Consider the following 21,975-nt stretch of genomic DNA (forward strand, 5'->3'; position numbering starts at 1 on the left):
CAGAGATAGCTGTTTTATCTTAGGGTGCTTCATTTTAGTGGTTTGTAAATATGCAAAAAAGCAACTGATATATAATAATTTTTAGTGGTGGCAATTATACTAGCTTTATTTTTCAGTCTAACATATAGGTAGATCAAATGCATGGGTTATCAGAAACCTGATAAATGTTAGAAAAATACAATAACCAAATGGCTTTCTGATTATCGAATACTAGTTTCTCACATATGTCCATTTTTTAAGAATTTATGCTCTTAAAATTAAAATTTCTATAAGCAAAGTGACTTCTTATGACTTCCCATAGAAATTACTTGATGTATTTATTTTCATCTTTGCTAAGTATAACTGATAAAACTGTATATATTCAAGGCTTACCATGTGTTTATATACATGTACATTGTCAAATAAGTAGCCATAGTCTAAAGCTAATCAACTTATTTGTCACTTCACATAAGTACCATTTTAAAGGTAGTAATAGCTACAATATTAATACTTTGGTTGCAGTAAAACTCAATTATTTGCTTATAAATATAGAATAGTTAAATTCTATTGTCTGCAAATTTCAAATACATAAGGCATTATTGTTGATAGACACTAAGCTATACATGAGGGCTCCAGAACTCATTCAACTTATTACTGAAAGTTGGTATCCTTCGACAAACTTAATGCAGCTTTTTATTTTAACAGGTGGATGTGGCTATTTTTCATTTTCAGAGACACTTCGTTGGTGTTAAGAATACAAATGTCATTCCACATGGAGGGCTTTAACCTCCAGCACACTGTGGGTGTTCCCGGAGGAGTGAGGCACAAGAGTCTGCAATGCTGGTGGCTCTGTGCTCTGAATTTTCTAGTGGGTTGCAACACAGGGCCTTCCTAGCAGAGATTTCCTCACAAACATGTCTAGGGATTCATATTCTCTTCTACTAGAGATGTCTCATGGCTATACAGCCAGGCAAAGATCAAATAACTTCTTTACTTTCGACTGTTCTACTTTGGGCAAGTTACTTACCCCTCTGAGCCTCATTTTCTTCTGTGCAGAATTTAATAATAGTAATATTCATCTCAGAAGGCAGTGCTGGTAAATAAGATGACTTATGTTGAGTACCTAGTATGTGTGCCCTCAGTGTAATCTCTTGCTTCTGTTAGCTCAAATTGATTAAGAGGATAAAGTGCCAAAAGGTTTTGGGAGTTTTACCAACACATGGGCAGCACAAAGATGGGAATATGAGCTAACTAGTTTCCAACATAATAAAAATAAGAGGTTAGGCAGTCACAGAAGAGCCTGGCATTCAAAGAGTCACCACAGAAGGTCAAGTGCCCCCTTGGACATCACAAGATTCAGGAAGGAACCCAGAACAGAACTCTGAAGCCTTTTACCACCATTTATTAGGGTCTAGGTCAGGGCCAGGTGGCCCACTAAGACGATTTCTGTGCTATCTGATCAGACCCTGGGATCTTGCTGCTCAGTTTTAACATGCAAAGCCTCCCAGGGAAAACTAAGGAAGCCTCAGAAGAGCCCCATTTGGTGGATTGGATTCATCCTCCACACAGGATTTTAACACAAAACCTCACATTAGAATGTGCCTTTCATTAGAAGCATACTTGGGCTGTGAGTGGTGAACTCACACTGGATGAGGCAGAATCCTCCTTCCAGCAGTTGGTGTCTTTTTAAGAGAAGATGCATTGGGAGAGAACGCTGGGGGAGGGTGGGGGCACAGGAGCCTGGCAGCTAGAAGCTGGAGGGCCCAGGATTGACAGGACCCTAGAGGCTGGGAACAGGCAGCCCAAAGGGATCTCAGAAGCAGAATGATTTGGTGACCATGATTTTGGACTTTCAGACTCCGTAACTGGGAGAAAACAGATTTCCATGGTTTTAAGTCACCAGTGTTGTGCCAATTGGCAATGACTGCCTTAGGAAACTAATAGCTCATTCTACATTCTATCAAGATTTTCAATGTTTGAAAGGATGCTTGCTCCGGCCTTGACTATGCTTCTTCCTCCTGCTCAGTTTCAATTTTTTGTGTCCCGGGTTTTCTCCCTGTTCTTCTCAGTACCATCTTTGCTAGGTTTCAGTACTGTTCCAATGCCCACCCTTCCTACAGCATCTCCCATCTTCCCTTGAGGCCGAGTACAAGAGTCCATCTCTCACAAGGCTCATGGCTAAGCCGGTGCAGAGGACCACTGGAGGGCTGATACTCCAGGTGCTGCATCACCTCTAAAACCCTGACCAGAAACCACAATTCTTCACCGCTTGGGACCCCAGATGCCTCACCTGCAAAACAAAACTACAAACCTGCTGTGCTAGCTCATGGGCTACTACGTGTAAAGTGTGATAGATGAGGATGGGCCTTGGAAAACTGAAGGCTCAAAGTTGCAATAAGCTTTTCCATGGTTATGAGAAGGTTTGTTCACGACATAGGAGCTGCCAGACTGAGCCAGTGTCCTTCTGATCTGAAAACCACATTTCTTCCACAGGTCTTTGCCCCATGCTTGTACTTTTGCAGGTCACTGAGTTTTGTGGAGAAGGCGAAGGACCACAGTTGGTCTCTAATTTCTGGGAAGTGAAGATTGTAATGCAGTTACTGATGATGTACAATGAGGGCCAAGTTTCTGAAGGAACCCCAGGGGGGACAGAGAATGCTGGTTCACATGATTATTTTTTCTTGAGTCCACACTATCATAAAAGACAAGTACTTAAACTCAACTTATTGCCAACTATCCTAGAGATGCTGACATTGTAGAATTTTTGCTATTTCAAAAACCAGCTCTGTGAAGAAGGAAATTTTATGAACAAAAAAAATTTTTTAAGAAGTAATACAAAATTCTGTCGGTTTATAGCCAATGGTTAAAGTTAATTCAAAAGATGGTAGTGAAGAAAATGAAATAATTAAAGTAAGCAAAATCAATGACTATTAGACCAATAATTTCCCACCAATCATTGAATTCCTAATTCACAGCATTTAAGTACACATTCTCCATTGCATCCATGGCATTTCATCAGCTTTAAAACTCATTTTTCTTCATATCTTAACACCTGTATGATCAGTATATATCTTGCAGTCTATGTTCCTTTTTATTTTGTTTTATTTTTTCAATCTGAGTGGCACTTAAAATATAAGTTTGTCTTATAATTGATGGATCTTAGATTCTATAAAATATGGTATTTCATTCGAGGAAGGTGGAATCAGTGAGACTGGTAATCAGATTTATTTTTTTATAATATTCTTACTAAATCCCAGTGAAACAAGTCTGACACATTTTCTGTCTCAGAAACACTTACTCTGCTTGCTGAAAAATTTAGTCATTTGCTCATCTTGAGAGCAAACGCTTCCTCCAACAGAGAGGATATAAGTGGAATTTTGAGATCAAAGGATAAGAAGAAATGGAATTTAAAAGTAAAAGTGTCATCCAATTTGAGGAAAAAATGCACAGTTTCATTTCCACATTAACATCCTTGGAAACACCTTCGGAGGGTGAGCTTGGTAGGGGTCACTGTCTAAGGTCTCAGACAAAACCGCCAGCACCCTGTGGTCAGTCCCAGTGTCCTGCTGAGATAACGCCTATCCTTGCCAGGGCTCAAGCTCATCTGTCAAGCAAAGGGATTTAGCTGAATGTATTGGGAGATAAGGAACATGGCTAAAAGCCCCCAAGAATTCTCATTTTAGGCAGATGTATTCTCCTACTCAGGTTCACAAAGCCTAACTGCTTCTGGGTTCTCTGGTCTTACCAGTATGGTGGATGACTTGCCGAAAATTGTCATCTGCAGAGACACTACAAAGAAACCAAAGTATCAAGAGTCAAACAGTATGTGTAAATAAAATATTCATTGCTTTTTTTTTGTACTTTTTAATGACACATGGCTTTTGCATTAAAAAGTAATCCTTCACATACTCAACTAAATTGAAAATCCCTCCACAGACATCCTCCGCTAGCCGAGTTGCCCATATTGCTTTCATGAATGTTAGTAAGAGAAAGATACAAGGCATCACAAAAACTTACAAGAATCCAGAGTCCAGCCACTGCTGAATATTTTCTTGTTTGGAGTCTGCTACAAATAGGAAACATATCAGTTGGTAAAGCACAACCAGCTAAAACACCTTGACACTATTATTCACCCAGCACTCAATAGCTCTATTTCTTCAATATTTAGTCACATGTTTCTATAGGCATATTCATTCCCCCCACCCGAAGGCAAAACCTCCTGTTTTCCATAATGAGCCTTTCCTGAGAATGGAGTGTCAACTTGTTCAAACACTACATTAAGAGAGACAGAAGGAGAGAAAGAGAAAGAGAGAGAGAGAGAGAGAGAGAGGGAGAGGAAGAGAGAATATGAATGTGAAAGAGAAGCAAAACAACTCAACAAAGAGCAGGAGACATTAGAATAATTTTTCAATTACCTGGTGTGAATACAATGGGTGAGAAGGCATATGAGACCTTTTTCTTTCTCTTGTTGGGTATAAATCACCACGGAGCCTCTCATTATTGAATCACGACATTTACCTAAGGCAGCCAGCCAGTGGTGTTTATTTGCAAGGAGTTCTCTGCCAGGTTAGAAACCAAATTTGCATTCATTCCAGGGACAAAACTGAACTAAGTCCCTAGATGGCCAAAGGCACCCTGTGTTAAAAAGACACTAGTCCTTTAAGGTAAATCTTTATCACTGGCTCAACAAATTGTCGACAGGAAAAAAAGTAGAAGATACAAAGGCAGCCCTTTCTGTTAAATATTTATTTCCATTCTGGTTGCCTGCTGAGCTGATTTTCTTCAATTTTATTCCACCAAACAGTGAAATACCTGAACTACACCCTCATAGTCAGATGATCCAAACAGCCAGGTGGACGTGTCAGATTGTTCTTCTTCAATGTAAGTACCATGAAGGGGCAGAATGAATTGGCTGGTGGACAAAAATAGAAAGCTACCTAACAGTTTTGAGAGTTGTTCAAGAAATGAGAAAAAATGGAATTAAAAGATGTTTGGTGTGACTTCCAGGCATAGTTTTCATAATATGCATTTTCCAAATCTAATGATGAGGAGAGAAATCATTCTCACAATTTACTCTTTAAGTTATTAAGATATTATCAATGTCTCAGTCAAGACCCCCAAAGCCTGTAGATAACATACGCATTGGTCTGAAAGAAGCCTCAAGCCTCCAGTGTGTAGCCCATGCAGCTTCAAGGTCCTAGTGACATATGATGAAGGGATAATGAAATGTGAAAGAAGCAACATTCATTCTTTAATTGATCTGTTTCTATTGAACAAGTCTGTGTTCTGAGTGTTGATAGAGAAATTCAAAAGTGCATTTTCAAAGCCAAGTCTCTTCCAAAGTCATCTTCTCCCAGCTGGAAGTGTCTCTGTGGTCCTTAACACCCACAGTCGGAGGCTTTCAAGAGGCCCTGAACGCCTTACTCACCTACCAGGTGGGTTGTGGGAATCTCTCTTTCCAGCTGCTCATCCAGAGGAATCCAGGCCTTCCTGGTGCACCTCAGAATCTCTCTTCTGCTCCTTTCCTGGGCTTCTTGACGTCTGTCAGATCCTTGTGATATCTCTGCCATCCTGAGAGAGAAATTCTGCAAACTCACACAAAAAGCACGCACACACACACACAAACACACACACACACACACACACACACACACCCCAAGAGCTTGGCTGACAGGCAGGCTCGGTAAGCACAAGAAGGCCGGCATGCTAACAGTAAGAGGAGTAATCCTGTCTCCCACTCTCCTAACCCTGCCAAGTTTCTGGTCTCAACTGGGTGAAGTGGTACCCTCTCCACAGAGAGGCAGCTGGAGACCATGGACAGAGGGGCTCCATAGCCTGTAGGATGCGTGAACAAAGAAATCCATCTTGAAGGCACAGCCAATAGCTCTCGTTCAAACATATTCAATAGGTTCACCTATTAAGACACCAAGTGCTGGAGGAGCATGAGGACTATGGCAATAGATCAACCTGAGCCCCGTTTCTACAACTTAGTTGTGGCTGAGTATAAATTTTATAACATCTTCATATCTCCTTAATTTTATATTAAGGATGCATTGTACAGAATCTTAATAATAATCTATTTCAATGGAGTTAATTATATAACAATATTGTCAATCAAGGAATATAATGGTAATAATTTTATGCTATACTGAAGAGTGTCAAAGGATTGTCATATATGCAAAATCCAAACCAAAGCCAGCCAAAACAAACCCAGACACCGAATTCCAAGTAGATTTCATGAGCTACTTACACTACAGAGAAGATAAATTAATTAGAATATCTATGCATACTTTATGTACCTGACACAAAAAATATCATTTGCCTTCATTACCTAATTTGAGCTTGACTAATAATGTCCTTGTGGAGCACGCAAGGTGCAGGTAGAAGACAGGAGCTTGGAGCCACTGTGTGATTTGCTCACTATGCCTGGTCTATTGAGCCCCTGAGGGCAAGGGCCATTCTCCTTCTCTCTTACATGTCTGTAGTATTTTTTTGCACATAGTAGATATTAAGTTAACATGTAGTGCCAGACTAAAATAGCAAAAACTATCATTGAAACACATTCTTTAAATTATTTCTTATGAAAAATTTGTGGACGGATGTCAAAACAAATTTATTTTTAAATTATATTTTCTATAAACTTTCTGGAAAACCTTCATAGTTGGGTTTGCATTCATTTATTCTTTAAGTTTAAAGAATCTGTCAACTATTCAAGCACCTATGTCAATAGCACTGCTAACATGCCTGAGCTGATGTATACTCAGCAGTCACATGAAATACACCCCATTTCTAATTAGTGTTGAGCGAGGCAACTCATTCTTATTTTTTGTAAATACTTGAACAGGTTCTTTCAAGAACAGATGACAATTCTAGATACTGTTGATAGGAATAGTTTCCTTCCATGCTTTATATGTTAAAACCTATCATTCTGCAAAAGTTTCCACCTTATTGTTGCAAGTATAAATCATTGCCAAAATTAATAATTGTGATAACTTAATTTTATGTTAAAAAAGAAAAAGCTAAAAAAGTTGAATTCATTAAAATTAGGACAAAAGGTGGACAGTTAATATAGTTAATACTGTACTAAGCAAAAAACATGCCAGCTAGTTTAATTCTAGAAAGACCAACTAAGCTACATACTTATAAGAAAAAACATGCATTTAAAAATATATAATGATTAAATTATAAAAATTCTAATGATTACACAGGACAAAGTCATACATATTAGATGTCTAACCATTCCAGAATTGCTTGGTACATGAGAATTCATATCAGCAGACGAAACAGACTTCAGAGTTATTGCTATGAAATTTGTTGCTTGACTTTATATGTGTTTAAGTCTTTAAAGTAAAATAAAATTCTCCTTTTGAGCCTTGCAACTTGTGAATCTGAGTGATAATCAGAGCAAATTTTCATAAGGAGGAACACCTCCAAAATCATGCTCAGTGACATTCATTAAGTATCAAATGTAGTAAAGGACCAGCAGAGTTGACAGACAAAAAAAAAACAAAAACAAAAAAAAGAAAGTGAATTTCTAATTAGTGCAAGATTTTTTCAGTGTAGATGGAGGAGGAACTACCAAGCACCTGGTAGCATTCAAGTTGCTGCTGCATCAGCATAGTTTTTGATTTTACTCTAGCTTTTGCTTTTTCAAATTGAACAGTGTAAGAACCGTTAAATTTAAGGAAAAGTCATGATTTATTTGTGTGTCCCTCCTATAATGGCACGTTTTACTTTAGCTACCAGCCTTCCACAACCAATGGGAATATGCTCTCAGCAAGCTTCATTGTACTTGGCCATCAAGCAGAAAAAAAGCTGCCAAAAAAGAATAGGAACCCTTGCTAAAGGCAAAGGTCAGGGATGAGTTTGTAAAGAGTCGTTTGTTCTCTATGATTTGGGAGATATCTTCTCAATTAGTAAACAAATCTGCCTCCGGGAATGGGTTTTTCTGATGCTTGAATGACTTCTCATTGGCATCCACTCACAAGACACCCATCCATCAGGTGGCATTCTCACATTGCCCTATTATGACAAGTGACCTCTGTTGGCTCCTTCAGTTAACTCCTCTCTCCCCAGGAGTTACCCAACTGAGTACCCAATTATTGCTCACTCTGTCTTGGCCTCAAGTGGAATCCTTCTTCTGAATCTTGCTGTCTCTGTACCTGAGGGACCACATGCCTTCTTTCTAGATTCTGATTACCACATTGCCATCAATCTTTATGTGTATGCAGCAAAACTTCACTAATGTGGGAAATTGCTTATATGATCATGTTTAGTCTTTAAAAAGAACAGATGTAAAACTACTTGAATATACGTACCAGGAATTAAGTCGATTTTATAAAAGCAAAACAAAAATATATTCTGAAAGAAAAAAAGATAAATGTACCAAAGTGTTATCAATGTTCCAATTTTTTTAAAAAAAAAATAACAGCACGAGGAAAAATTACATTGATTCTACTTTTTTCTTTAGCTTGGGAAAATTCAACCATACTTATTCTTTTACACTGTAAAGGCTTCAGTTCAAAGAAAATTCACAGAATTTAGTATTTAAAATAGTGATGGCAATCACATTTTTATCCTCTGCAGTTATATAATCACGTGCACCTTTGTGTGAACAGGTTGTCTTGCCAAGTGGGTGGTTAACGCCAGAATAGGGACTGTGTTTTTATTATCTCCAAGTTCCCCATTAATTCCAGGGCAGCGCTTTGCCACAGTAAGCCATGACTATCACCTGATTGTTTAGTTACCTGGGACAGGAACATCCAGTTAGTTTAGCCAACATTCTTTTTTTTCATGTATGATTAAAATAGCAAGTCCTGTTAAGGAAGATAACTCTGGATTTTAAATTCAACTATTGTGGACTTGTTGACATCCCAGGAAAATTGTGAAACTCTTCTATCTCATCTCTGTGAAACAATGAGTTCATTGGGATGTGGAAAATTTTAATGATAAATATATACAAAACAAGCAACATTCACATTGGTTAGCTTCCTTCTCTCCCTCCTTTTCCTCCTTCCTTATGCTGTATTCTGCCATTAGCCTGTTAAGAACTATCTAATTAAGAGGAATCCTGAGCATTCTACTGAACCTCCCACCCACCCATTCTACTTAAACACACATAAATATCTGCTTTTACATTCCAGTATTCCACATCTTAGTAAATTAACTAACTAACTAATTAACAAAACACCATTATTTGGGAAATTGTTCAGGTCAAGAACTTAGAGAACTTTCCTTTATTCTCCTACTCCTTCATATATTATAGTAAGCTACTAAAACTAGAAGAGAATTCCAACAAGATAGTTTAGGCCACCACATCTGCTGAAATAAACTTGATATGAACCAGAATTTGCAGTCTCATTAAAATCATAGCGAAGCCTCTGGTCTATACCGATAAATATTATCTCCCATTCTCTTTATAACCCACTCAAATCAATGTCTTAATGATTCTCAGTTCTCATCATTTTAGAAGTTTTGGCAGTATTTTATGTAGTTGCTGGAAATAATCTTTTGATTATATATTTGCTTATTTATTTTAAAGGTAAAGGGGATAGAGAGACAGAGAGACAGAGAGAGAGAGAGAGAGAGAGAGAGAGAGAGAGAGAAGACAAAATCTTCCATCTGCTTTCTTGAAATGGCTACAGTGGCTAGGGGCTGGGCTAAGCCAAAGACAGGAAACTGTAACTCTGTTCAGGTCTCCCATTTGAGTGACAGGGGACCATGTACTTGGCCATCTTATGCTGCTTTCTCAAGTGCATTAGCAGGGAGTTGGGTTAGAAGTGGAGCAGCCAGGACTTGAACCAATGTACGTATAGGATTCCATCATTGCAGACAGCAACTTTACCTGCTGGGCTACAATGTCAGCCGATTAATTTGTGTTTTCATATCATTCTTTCCATAATCTATTCCTTCCTTCCTTCCTAAAAACTTATTTACTTCTAGCTTTTTGATCACCTCCTTCCTAGTGTCTCAATTTTGAGTACTTTGTATCTGAATTTTTAGTCTACTTTTATCCTTTCTACCTACATGCTCTCCCTAAGTGAATATGGTCTGTACAATCCTACAGTCCATTGTACATCATGGTTAGGACATTGTCACACTGCTTTTTAAATCTATGTTTACCCTCTGAAAACACTGGAATCTTCTTCAAGACAAAGTTGTTTGCTCTTATTTCATAACTGCATACAAAAGTTACTTAGCACATGTTGAGTAACATAAAAGAATACTGAAAATGATAGGAAGAACATCAAAGCAAATATGGCTATGCAAAAATTAAGGATGACTTGGTATTTTGCAATTTCCTTTTCAAAATGTAATGGAATTAGATGAACTGAGATAATTATATAAGCTTATTATTCTGTTTCTAGCCTCCACATAGACTGTTTCACATTTGACCAATGGAGCTCACATTTTAAAATATTCTAAAGTTATATTCATCATAATTATAAAGATAGGAATAATAGAATACTATTCCTACTACTCACAGAAAGCTACTCAAAAAAAGGCAAGTTTCAAAGTCAAGCCAGGAATGCCCTTCTGCTCATCATCCCTATCCAAGTACTGAAGCCCCACAAACACTTGAAAAGATTTCCAAATGATTCAGTGAAGTAGAGGCAGATCCTGGGGAATAGAGTGTTCTGTCAACACTCTGCTGGGAAGAACATGCAGTCTGTGATGACTTGTTCTGTGGGTGGCTTCCTCCCACCATGAAATATGTGAAGGGTGCTCACTCCTGCCATTTAGGAGCAAGCTGGATTTAAAGACAAGGCAGTTGTGCCAAAACTGGAACTCAAAGTTCATCTTCTTGGACTGAGAATTTTCATCATATGCTGGTAAAAAATCAGCAAAAGAGCATTAATTAAAGGATCATATATTTGGGTTTCTGAAGACTAGAAATTGTTTCAAGGCTGATAAAGTTGGATCAACTGATTCATCTATTGCTGACCCTATTTTAGTCCTTTTCCAATTCCAAGGAGATCTTTTTATTTCTTAATGATTTCCTTCTTATACTATTTCTGTTTTTGTGTTTTTGTCTTCTCAACTTTATAGGTACAAATGAAAAAATAAGGGTCATCAGAGTCCTAGCTCTTATTTTTCATCCCAACATCACTGCAATCCATTTTCTTCGAGCTCAACCAGAGTCTGAATGCATCCTCCTCTCTGATTCCACTGGATACATATCCTTCCAAAAGTGCCTTCCTCCTCTTTGCTTGATACTGGTTCAGTTGAACTCAAATAGAACTTTTTCAATGGAACTTTTCCCCAAACATATATTTAAATACATGTATTTAAAATCAGAGCCACAAAGAGAGAGAAAAAGAGAAACAGAAAGGGGAGGGTTCCAAATACAAAATATAGAACTAAGAAAAATCTAGAATATAACACAAAAAGATCTAGACGATCATGAGATTGATGATACATTCTTAATTGTGACAACAAAGGCAACAGTACATGACAAGATGGATTTCACTAAAATCCTGCTTCTGGCAGGCAACTGGGAAGTGAATTATCAAAATTCTCTCTCGTTCTGTCACTCCACCTTTCCAGTGAACAATGAATAAATCTTTTTTTTTAATCTACCTAATTGATAAAGTTCTAAGGACACCCAAAGCTATTATTTTTTCCTAAAAGAGAGAAGATAATGATTAATCAGAAATTTTGGGAACTGTAGTAAAATATTTAAGACCATTAATAGTTTTCCCAATAACATATTGATAAGCAGACAATTTGAACGACTTTTAACATGTACTTGAAAAAAATTACATAAAATAAACAATTCTTTGGGAAAACATCCAGACTGATAAAAAATGAATAGAAAAGCTGTATATATTATAATTGAAAAATTTGAACCTGTTGCTATAGAACTTCCAGAGAAGAACATCCTGCTACAAACATCATCACTGTATTCACACATTAAATTTTCAAACATTTAAGGAAGGAATCCCGTATCCCTTAACAAACTTGTCAGGAGAGTAGACAAGGAGGGACTCTCACACATTACTGATGAAAGCAATATATCTTGTTACTAGAATTTGACAGGAATTTTATAGTAAGAACAAATATCAGTCACTTTATCCCCATGTGAGGCAATCTTCGTTAAAATCTGGTGGACTTCTCTTTTAAAGTTTGAACTATAGTTATTAAATCATTTCCAAATATGATTTTAAAAGACAATGAAAATTCTTGATGGAAAATTACAGTGAAAAATTTATAGTGAGGAATGGATACACTTCATCTTCTTAAGTACTTCAATTTTCATCCATGGATCAAGTTGCCTGAATTGGCCCATGAAAATACAGGCCTTTCACTTACATTTGAATTTCAGATTAAAAAATAATAATAATAATAAAACATTCTCAGCATCACTGTTCAGGTCTATTTATTCTTTGGGACGTACTAATACATTAAATGTTGCTTTTTTATAATTCAAATGTGTCTGTTTTGTTTAGCAATCCCATCCTGAATCAGCTCTCTCTATTCTGCTCAGAGGAGACATTTTCTCTGCTAAAACCAGTTCCACCTGTCACACAATTACACACGGCTCCAGAGCATCAAGCTCAGGCTCCACATCTCGTGAATTCATCAATGAATTAAAAATGAAAAGTACAACTCTTTAACTGCATCTTATCGAACTAGACCTCCCTCAGGAAATAAAAGCCAAATTTTTTTTTTTTAAAAAGTGGTGAAAAAGATACAAAAGTTTCAAAAAACAAATAGCTACAAAAGGAAGGGAAAACAGAATTTGTGCATGGCTCCTTTGAAACATTGCTTAAAATGGTATTGAGAAGTCAGAGATAGAGCCCACCATTTGAGCCTGGAGCACTCTCATTCCCTGTGTGTTAATCGCAGCCCCCAAGGCAGTTGCGACCTTCTGGAAATCGTCCAGGTCAGAGTCCATGACAATCACATCACCTCACCTGCCTGCTAATGGGCTTTCTTCCTAGGAATCACCCAGTTACACAGCTGCAGGTAAAGCAGTTTCAGAACTTGCTGTAGCTGCCCTTTCATTCCAACTGAGAGAAAATGAGAACAGAGTAGGTACTCCCTCCCCCAACATGCTAAGAGGAAAAAACCAAGCCTAGTTATAGGAGTTGCAATAGCACAATAAGGAGCCTCTACAGGGAAGTGACCCTGTCACTAGCTGCAGTTGAATGCCACAGCTGCTAGGACTACAGAGTCCTTGTGACCACCGGACTGGGACCCAGGCTTCCATCTGCTATAGAAGCAGGTTATAGACTACCAGGATGTTCAGCTTGCTAAGAACCCTGGTCAAGTCGAGGGACAAGATGCAGAATGATTCTAACTTTCCTGCTAAAGGAAGGGAAGCAACAGAAATGGAATCGTGGAATTTACCAGGAACAAATCTCAGACTCAGAGGAAGAGTGTGTGTGGCATGATTACAAGTTTCATTTGTGTGTTTATTTCTATGGGCTCTCTTGCTGTTCGTTGCAGTGGTGTCAGGTGTGAATGCAGGACTGGAATGCATTTCTCTGAGGAAGTCCAGCAAACTTGTCTTTATTTGGTTTCTATGGTTTTGGTACCCTGTGTTACCAACCCAGTGATTTGCATTGCAAACCATCACTGGAAATGAGGGCAGTCGAACTTGATATTCAGGGTGGAGAGATCCAGTTTATAGGAATTTCAATTGGCAAGTTCAGAGTGAGTAAGACATAAACCTGCACATGCCTCCTTAAGCCCATTAAAAGGGGACTGAATCTTGAGAGCTATAAGGTCAGTCTTCTCTTCCAGAGAATTCCAAAATCTATGAAATATTTTTCATTGAAAGGTAAGACAGTTTTATATTAGGATTTTAAACTAGCAATCGATCAGCCCCATTTTTTTCAAATTAATTTTTATAGATTCAGCAGACATTTTTATAAATGATAGACTGCTGAAGTGCTACATCAAAATAATCCTATTTTTGACACATGCATTCCAATAAAACCCCTTGTTTTGAAAAACTGCGTTATCAGAGTTTGAAATGTTGGAAAAGACCGTGTATATTTCAATTTATATTTAAGTTCTGACAAAAGAAGAAATAAATTCTAGTGCATAATAGTGAAGAATTTTAACACCTCACTGTCACTGATGCACAGATCTTCCAAACAGACTATCAGCACAAAGACACACCAGAGTTGAGCTATTTTAAAAAGTAATGGCTTAACAGACATTTACAGGATACTTTATCCACCAGCTGCTGAATATTCCTCTTTTCAACAACATACATAACATTTTCCAGGATGTATCGCAAATTAGGCTACAAATTCGAGTCCCTGTAAACTTAAAAAAGAAAAAAAAGCAGTCATACCATGTCTGATCTCAGATTACGATGAAAAAAGAAACTGCAGCTACCAGAAAGTAAAATACAAGGGCTTAGAGAGCAAGGGAATGCAGAGGGTAAGGGACACATCAAATGTTCTTCTGTTTTTCCAGGGCAGCTCAGAAGGCTCCTGGGCAGAGCTCCAGCATTGATAGGCAAGGTTTGAATACCTTCCTCCTTCCGCGGTGGACTGACATCAGTATAGCCAGGAGATTTCCCTTGCCTCCTAGGACTTCTCCCCACCTTCAGCACCAGTAGCAGCAACCTGCTTTACTAGGAGCTCAGACATGTCTCAAGTCTGAGCCAACAGAAAAGCCTGCTTTTTCTCCTGTGGTATCCACAATCTCCTCCCCACTAGGAAGGACATAGTTTTACCATCACATCCACAAGGAGACAGTGGCATTCTTGTTAAAATGCTAATTGACAGAGTATATTTTTTATTGAAACATGTCCAGGAGTTCATCTGCAAGTAAAGTTCCTATTTGAATAGTTCTCTTTCTAGAGGACTTTAATTAGTTTTAAAATAAAAATTGGCATACAACTGCACACACACACACATAAATCAATGTTGTAGTTATCTATTTGTTATGTGTGTGTTTGAATATGTGGTTTAATATTGGGGAAGGGGCAAAATACAACCATTGAATTCTGCATTAGGAGAACAGAACCTGAATGAACCCTGTACCTAGTAGAATGAGCCAGGGAAATTCAATTTCTTCTATAGAGGTATATTTTAGCTCAGAAAATTTACATGTACATCCGTGTGACAAAAAGAAACCTTTCTTTAAATGAATATATGATGCTATCACATGTATTGAAGCCTAAGAAATAATGGGCAGTTCACAACCAAAGCATCATATTCTAAGAAAACTCATTAGAACACTTCCATTTTTCAGGTCTGTCCTCCAACATACATACAGAAGAATGGCAAGAGATGCTTATAGAAAGCTGAAGCAGCTCACTAGCCAACAGCTGCAATAAGGACATAAATTCAAAATTCCAATATACTTTCTGTGAGTTAGAGAATGGAGAGGGATCTATGGGATCTTCTACATAAAGCACTCTGTCCAGCTTCAAGGGCTTGGAAAATATATTCTGAAAATTTTGGAGTCAAACTTTGTCCTAAACAAGAACAGGGGCTAGCCAAGAGACAGGGAAAAGAGAAATAAACTAAAAGGAATTAGAGGGGATCTCTTAGGTAGCAAAAGATTGAAGGGGATGGAAGGAGGTCAGCTTGGAGAAGCAATGCCATGCATTTTCCATATTTTAATAAGTGGTTCTGGTTTCTTTGCATCCACACAGTAATTCTGCAATAGGACTACAGAGGTGAGGAATGTAAAACATAGAAAAGCTAACAGATTTAATAATGTCACTAATTCCACTTTTTCCATACTAAATTCAAAGTCTTTGGGACCCTTGTCATAATGTTTCAACCATCAATGGGTCATCCTTGGAAACCAGGTTAAAAGAGGAGGTACAGTTTTAATGTCTTCTCAATTAACTGAGTTCACCTGGAATTCTCTAGCTGGAGTAGCTTTATAAGGGACTAGGTCCATGTAACTCCCCACCCTCTGTATGGAACAGAGAAAGAAGTGGTCCAGGGGAAGGTTACACCATCTCCAAATGTCTGAGAGCAGAACGGATGGTCCATTTGAGGAGCTGCAGGAATCTTAGGGTCTCTACTAAGCAGTATATGAAGAATCCTTGTCAGTGATGTAACCACAAAGAAAGAATAACCTGAAAGTGAACTTTGTATGCCAGCAAGGAGATATGCACTTTATCCTGAGAGCAGTAGAGAGTGAAATAATCAGACTTTTCTTCTCCAAAGATCTTCTTGCCTCAATATAGGTAACAGAATGATTGAAGGCAGCATGGCTGAAGCTTGAAGGCCAGGAACAAGGGAAGATACATCGGTGACTGTAAATATGGCCCCAAGAGCAGAGATTTGGAAATGTAAGTTCCTTTGAGCTCTGTGGGAGGAAATAAAAATTAGCAGGTCTTAGTGACTGGCCAGCTGTGGTGGTGGGAATGAGAATGGAGTAGTAGTCAAATATCACAGACAGGATTTGCAACTTAGTAAAGTGTTCCAAACGATTTATTTATCAAGAGGTGATTACAGAGAAAATGGTATAAATTCATGGAATGTTAGAGAGCTCCATTTGGGAATTTATGATTGTATTTACCATTTATTTTTAGCTTATGCCAAACCCCCACACTAAAAGTTTTACAACATTTTCTTGACTTGATTTTCCTTAGAAACTTAGAAGAAAGTTATTATTGCATTTTGTAGACAAGGCGATTTAGGTTCACAGGTGTTAAACAATTCATTCTCAAACAACAAATTAACTAGGTCTGAGTCCCAAATCCAACCTCTTAATTGTACAAGTGAATATGCTCAAAGCTAGAAGAGTATGCCAGTAGTTCCCAGGCACTTTCCAAATGGTTGTTTTGGGAAAAGGAGAGGCTATTATTTCACATGTATCCAAATATTTTTCAGTTTTTCATGATTCGAAATAGGCAGGAAGTAGAAAACTCAAGCCAGGAAAACCATTCAACAAATCAAGGCACAGAATGGGTTTGCTGGGAGTTTGTAAGTATGTCCCCAAGTCCTGGCTCAGTGTGGAAGAACTAAAGGTAGGAGGTTTTCCTTTCTTACACATCCATGCAAAGAGTCAAGCTCAGCTTTTTTTTATAACCTTGTCAACAAGCCAGAGATTTACTAGAAAACACAATTACCATGTAAAATTCAATTAAATGATGATTGGGACTGATTTATAGGTTAGTGAACTATAAAAACAAATACAAAGCAATTATTTCCATGTTCTTTAGTAGATAATATGATAAATCTGCCAAATGCATATCCAGAAACTGAATGTCCACAAACAGATTCATATTCCACTAAATGGACTTTAAGGCGGTACTTCATTGTGGCAAGACAGTTTACATTACTATTGTATTTTCCCCCTCAGAGTTCAATTTGATTCACTCATGTTCAACAAATATTTTGTATTTCTTCTCATTGCAATAAATCCTGCCAGGTCAATTTAATCTTTCTACAATAAAGATCCAAATCAAATGCTGCCTCCAATATGAAAGGGGCTGTAGCTTTTCTCCTCATTTTGTTCAAACTGTTGCAGGGCACTTACCACACTCTACTTGCTAACGCACTGTCTTGTCTAAACCAGAACTGAGTTTGCCCTCACAGGAAACCTTTGGCAATGTCTACAGATAATTTTTGCTTGCCACAACAGAGTGGAAAATGCTGTTGGTATCTAGTAAGAGAGGGCAAGGATAACACTAACCACGTGATAACACAGAGAACAGCCACAAAGAAGAGGCATAAAGAACTTGGGAGTTAGAGCTGCCAAGTGCTTAATTCCAGCTGTGACTCCATCATTTACTAGCTGTGAGATACTAGGCAAGTCTCAATATCTGGTTCTCAGTATTTTCATTAGTACAATGCAGGAAATTGTTCTACAGATAATCCACCTCAAAGATTTCTTGTTGGGATCGATGCAATAATACAAGAGAAATTACCCATAAATTTGGTAGAATCACCATTATATGTGTTGTGATTGTATATATATATTATATATATGATGATAGATGTAATAGTAACTGGTCAGTGAGTTTGGATACACAGGTTTGGAGCTCAGTGACAAAATGTGAGCCAGATTTAAAATTTGAATCTTACTTGTATTTCATCTCAGTAAGTATTTATTGAGCAGTTTCTCTGGGTGAAAACTCTTAGGTATCACAGATATAAAACTGAGACAATGTATCTGAATAACACTAAATGAAATAATCCAGAGTTTTTAAAAATGAGGCTAATTTGAGACATAAGGGTAAAAGCACAAATGCAAAATATAATTGGTAACAAAAAAAGCTGCAATATGAACGGTAACAACAACAAAACTTCCTTTACTACTTCTGATCTCCATGAGGCAAAATGTACATTGTTATGACTTTGATTACCCATTCTACGGAATAAATGAAAGTCAATAAGCAAACAATATTGCTACTTATCAACAGATAAGCTACATCAGGCCACACAGAAACTTATCACAATGGAGGCAGCACTCTGGAATCTTGAAGGGAATCCTCAGCCATGACGCAACCTGGCTGCATGTGTTGTAGAGTTGCTTGCTGGTCTAACTGAGATAGAAAATGCTTTCAGAATGCACAGGGAGGATCTGGGGAAAGCTTTTTATATGTCAAGCAGTAAGGAAAATATCTCATTTTACTTAGCTCACAGGAAAGAAATGACTGTCCAATAGTGACTGATAAGCTGGGCTGAATTGAATCACTTGAATCGGTAATGTAAGAAACAGCTCTTGATTTTTGCCCTTTTTATACCAAGCCAACCCACAATGGTTGGAAGGGATAGCACCAAATATCCAGCTATTTCACAGAACACAGTGAATGAGCATCTCTTACATTCAAATCTTCTTGGGTGCTCAACAATATTAGAATTATTAGATCTTTATTTCTGTTCTTTACATTTCTTATGCTGTTGCCCTTTGCATTTCCTCCGGTGAATCTTCTGAAATACAACGCAATCAATAGTATGTAGGTTAGGTGTTCCCAGACTTTTCAGTTTAAAGGGATCCTTTGTTTGGGAAGAGCCAACATCTTCCCAATTATCGTTTATGTAAAAAATTCACATAATCCATAAGGAAAAACTCAGGCTTCTGATTTCTACCTCATATCATTAACAGCGAATATGGAGGCACACAGAATACGGCCTGAGTGCTTGGGACCCTACACTCACAAGGAAAAAGTTCCTAGCTCTTGTCTTTGAGCTGGTCCAGCCCCACCTGGGTAGTTGCAGCCATTTGGGCAGTAAACCAGCAGATGAAAGATCTCTCTATTGCTCTTCCCTGCTACCATCACTCTGCCTTTCAAATAAATAAATAAATATTTTTAAAAAATTTGGAACTAAGCGAAAATTAAATATAACCTACCAAAATTTGTATGAAGCATCAAAAGCCATGGTCAGAGGGAAATTTACAATCCCAAATGCATAACTTAGAAAAGAATAAAAATCCACAACTCAAGTGACCACTCAAGCATAGCAGAGAAGTACATAAGCTTAAAATTTGACAAACAGAAAATAAAATTTTAAAGTGAAGAGAAACAATAAAAACAAGAGCAGAAATCAACAAAATTGAAAGCAAAAGCAATAGAGAAGATTCGATGAAACCAAGTTTGTTCTTTAAAAAATCTGTAAAATGGATAAGTCTGTAGTCAGTATAATAGAATAAATTTGAGAAAAGACACTCTTTGTAAAATGCAGTGGGTTTCTCACAGTTGAAGTACAAGTAAGCAAGCATAAGGATGTCTTAATGACCAATGAGGGAATGATTTAGGTTGAAGACTTCAGTGTCAATTCCTATTTATGTGTCTACATCTTTACATTTATAGGTAAATATATACACACGAGTCAGCACATACACATTACTAATACAGGACACTCCACAAGTAATAAACATTCCTGGGATTCAGATTTTGGCTTCTAATATCATTTAGATTCTTGGCCTAGGACAGGAAATGCAAAACATGTACAAGTAACCAGAAATAAAGGGCTAAATTCTCTCTCTCTCTCTCCTTCCTCTCTTTTTCTTTCACCCACCCCCCCATACACACACACACACACACACACACACACACAAACACACAAAGATGTGGTATGTTAAACAGATAAAGAAGTCAAATGCAAAATTTCTTTATAGTTGAAGTTATTACAGTATGGGCAATTTAGTTATTTATAATTGCATTGTAATCCAATTATTTTATTGGATTAATCATTATGTTATTGCACTATAAGAAACACCTTTAATTATAATGTTAAAGGAACTTGACATACCCTCATATAAAATAAATCTCCACAAGTACAGATGGATATAAAGGAGTAAAATAATTGAGAGAGGGTAGAGAAAGCTCTGCAGGGAGATTTCAAATAATGGCTGAAAATATTCCACTTTCAAGGAGGTGGGGCATAATTATCATAATTCCTATTAATGGGTTACATATACTGAATTTCTTCCAGAAAATAATACACATGCTGGAGAAAGCTGACAAAAACTTCGTCAGGAGGTGATCAAGGATAACATCAGCCGTGACAAATGATGTCCATGATATGTTCCCTTGTTACAATGTGTGGACGTGGCTGATTTTCCTTCGGGATCCTCCTCTTTCAAACCCACAAATTCAGTCTAACTATGACACCACCACCAGACAAATTGCAGATGAATATCAGTGTACATAACACTTGATCGGAACTCTGCAAAACAATCTGTTTTCAAAACGAAGTTTTCAAAACTGAGAAACTATATCACCAGGAGTTGAAGCAAATGTGATATTGAAATGGTATGCCTGTCGAATGGGACCATGAAACAGAGAACATTAGGTGAAAAACAAGGAAATTAGAGTATGGAATTAGTAATAAAGCATCAATATTGGTTTATTCATAGCACTTAATGTGCTACACTAATGGTAGTAAAGAAAGTGGGTAAGGCAAATTCTCTGTAAATCTACAACTAATTTAAAAATCCAAAGTTTATTTGCTGGCCAGACTAACAGATGTTTAGTCTATTCTCCTGACTCTTTGACTCAATGATTTTAAATAAGGTATTGATGCCAGAGTGCAAAACGACAATCAGGAGCATACTGCGTGACTGTGTGTATGAGAGATACCACAAAGGCAGAGAGACATTATCCTATGTGTGAGAGAGGGACCAGAGGAAAACACAGCCATGGAAGAATTGTTTGGAAGCAGCCTGGTACTTATACTACAAAAGTCCGGCCCATGTCCCATAACCTTATACACAGGTCCCAATCTGTCCTGGGGGGATCTTTCTGGCCCAAGAGGGTTAGTCTATCTTTGTAATTAAGGCTGGGGGTAGAAGAGGAGTTCACAAACAAAAAAACAGGAGGGACATGGAGAAATGGTGGGGAAAAGTAGACTCCAAACCTATATAATCCCCAATCTAAATGCAGTCTTGGGACTTGGTTTTTGTTTTTGTTTTTGTTTTGCTTTGCTGAGTTGCCCACACAGTCTGTGAGGAGTTCAGCTTTGTCAAACTTGGCTGGCTTACTTACCCCCACTAAGTCTCATGTCTGAGATGATTTTCTTATGGAGATAAAATAACCTCTATTCTAGCTGGCTCTTCTAACATCTATACACATGGTTTTCTGTGTACCTGTGTTCAAACGCAATATCACTACACAAAGGTATGTGACGCAGTGTTAAGAGTGGTTATTGCTGCATGTTAGCCTTATCAACAATTTTTAACTTACATTCTTTAACTAAATATTAAAGATAATGAACAAATGGCTTTAAAATAAATTAATAATTATTTTTAGAATCTATGCCTATTCATGAATGCTGCCTTTCTATTTATTTATTATTTTTAATTCATTAATTACATTGTATTATGTGACACAGTTTCATAGGTACTTGGATTCTCCCCACCCCTCCCCAAACCCTCCCACCATGGTGGATTCCTCATAACCATAGTTCAAGTTCAGTTGAGATTCCCCCATTGCAAGCATATACCAAACATAGAGTCCAGCATCTTATTGTCCAGTCAAGTTCAACGACTTCTTTGGTATATCCTCTCTGGTCTGAAGACAGAGCCAGCAGAGTATCATCCCGATCAATTAAAAACTCCAAC

The 21,975-nt window shown here is 37.6% G+C and overlaps 1 protein-coding gene across 1 annotated transcript in view; it reads right to left on the reverse strand.

The window, feature by feature from the left end:
- Nucleotides 1-3,768, reverse strand: part of ITPRID1 (ITPR interacting domain containing 1) — a 71,746-nt gene extending 67,978 nt beyond the window's left edge. Inside the window, exon 1 of the mRNA XM_012926098.2 lies at nt 3,725-3,768. The gene's annotated coding sequence lies outside the window, so the exon portion shown is untranslated. The remainder of the gene's footprint in view (nt 1-3,724) is intronic.
- Nucleotides 3,769-21,975: the final 18,207 nt, after the last annotated feature.

This window comes from Ochotona princeps, chromosome 20 (genome assembly GCF_030435755.1).
Source record: "Ochotona princeps isolate mOchPri1 chromosome 20, mOchPri1.hap1, whole genome shotgun sequence".
Taxonomy (NCBI): domain Eukaryota; kingdom Metazoa; phylum Chordata; class Mammalia; order Lagomorpha; family Ochotonidae; genus Ochotona; species Ochotona princeps.